Raw genomic sequence first — 1,958 nt, 5'->3', positions numbered from 1 at the left:
GACCCGGAGGTGGTGGTGGATTTTGCGGCCGGAACAGCAGGAAAGAAAGTGGTGAGTGTAACTGATTTTTACGTACTATGTCACTTATGTCCAACAATGTTCTATCTCTTCTGTCTTTACTTAATCGAATCGTTCATTTGAATATTTCAGAAAATAACGACGCAGAAGGTGACATCGGAGCAGCGAGGGAATCCTGCGAACCTGATATCCCGAGCAGCCTGAGAGGAGGAGGAGGCCTAGGATAGGCATCGGGCATCGGCGTATCAACACTTCTGGTAAATGTTGCTTTTTATTTTTTTCTAAAGATATTATAGAATCTGTTTTTTTCGTTTGTGCTTATTCAGTTGCTACATTAAACCGTGTTTTAAATATAAATTAGTAAAAGAAATAATTTGAAAAATTTGATTCAAGTTGATTCTAACGTAGAGACCTTTTTTGCGAAGAAGTAAATTGAATGTGTATTAATCTGAATAACGAATAGCGTGACAATTATTTAATCTATTCGATTATTTTTTATGTTACAGAAAATATCCACGCTGGAAGGACCATCAGCTTTGCATCGAGAAAACACGATGGACATCTCGAGCAGCCTGAGAGGAGGTGGAGGCCTGGGAGAGGCATCGGGCATCATCGGCGTACTAACACTTCTGGTAAGTGTTATTTTTTATTTTTTCTAAAGATATTATAGAATCTCTTTTTTCGTTTGTTTTTATTTAGTTGCTACATTAAACCGTGTTTCGAAATATAAATTAGTAAAAAGAAATAAATCGAAAAATTGATTCAAGTTGATTCTAACGTAGAGACTTTTTTCGAAGAAGTAATTTAGGAAAAGATTAATCGGAATAACGAATAAGATGTTCGATGCGCGTGACAATTATTTAATCGATTTGTTATTTTATGTTACAGAACATATCGACGCGCGCGCAGGAAGGAGCATCAGCTTCGCATCGAGGAAACACGAAGGACACCCCGAGCAGCGTGAAAGAAAGTGGAGGTCTGGGAGAGGCATCAGGCGCCGGCGGAACAACATGCGGTAAATATAATTACCTCGAAAAAAAACAAAGTGGTAGTATTATACCTCGAAATAACACCCTGTACATATTGTTTATACAATGCGTAATACTGCAAAAGGGCGTGATATCTGTACAAAATACCTTTTTTAAAAAAAGGTAAAGAAAGGCGCCAAGTACACGCATAGTAGTGTATATGTTGTTACCTCGAAAAAAAAAACAGTGGTAGTATTATACCTTAAAAAAATCTAAGTAACAAGTGGTAGACGAAATCTTTGTATCTTGAAAAATCTCGAAAAACTTAAACAGTAGTATCTTCACTTCGAAAAAAAAAACAAAGTAGTAGTATTATACCTCGAAAAAACCTAAGTAACAAGTGGTGGACGTAATCTTTGTATCTCCAAAAATCTCGAAAAAACCTAAGCAGTATTATTTTTTTTCCAAAAAATTATTACTCAAGTGATACACATCACAAAATTACGTTACCTTATCAAAAAATGAGTCGCGCTTCAAGTGATCTATTATTACAATTACAAAAAAGAAATGATATCTCTTTAAATTACAGCGCCAATACAGAGAACATATATTTTTTGAGATACAAAGATTACGTCTACCACTTGTTACTTAGGTTTTTTCGAAGTATAATATTACTACTGCTTTTCTTCGATTAGAATAAAAAATTGAATCATGAAGAATTACACAGGTAACAGTACAAAATACAAATATTTTATTAAAATATTTAAACCCAACAAGGGAATACAAGGTATTTAAATACAAAGTTTATATATGTATTTTAAAAGATTTAATCGCATCGCAAAGAATTACAGAGGTAACAGTACAAAAAATAAAAATATTTTATTAAAATACATAAATTTTTCTTGTCAAAAAACTTGGCGCTGCTAGACCTCAAAATTAGGTCAGCCTGGTGTGTATGTGCGAGCGAGTGGG

The 1,958-nt window shown here is 34.2% G+C and overlaps 1 long non-coding RNA gene across 3 annotated transcripts; it reads left to right on the top strand.

Annotated features, from left to right (window-relative positions):
- Positions 1-3: 3 nt before the first annotated feature.
- Positions 4-1,316, top strand: LOC139822312 (uncharacterized). Of its 3 annotated transcripts, none has more exons than XR_011734488.1 (4): positions 4-51; positions 166-275; positions 525-650; positions 907-1,316. It is a non-coding gene; the product is annotated as an uncharacterized lncRNA (long non-coding RNA). The 3 variants fall into 3 exon arrangements; XR_011734487.1 differs by having other exon boundaries at positions 151-275; XR_011734486.1 differs by lacking the exon at positions 4-51 and having other exon boundaries at positions 58-275.
- The last annotated feature ends 642 nt before the right edge of the window (positions 1,317-1,958 follow it).

The sequence above is a fragment of the Temnothorax longispinosus genome, chromosome 11, assembly GCF_030848805.1.
Source record: "Temnothorax longispinosus isolate EJ_2023e chromosome 11, Tlon_JGU_v1, whole genome shotgun sequence".
In the NCBI taxonomy this organism is placed as follows: domain Eukaryota; kingdom Metazoa; phylum Arthropoda; class Insecta; order Hymenoptera; family Formicidae; genus Temnothorax; species Temnothorax longispinosus.
Note: the sequence above shows the minus strand (reverse complement) of the source record. Positions and strands in the feature narration are given on the sequence as shown.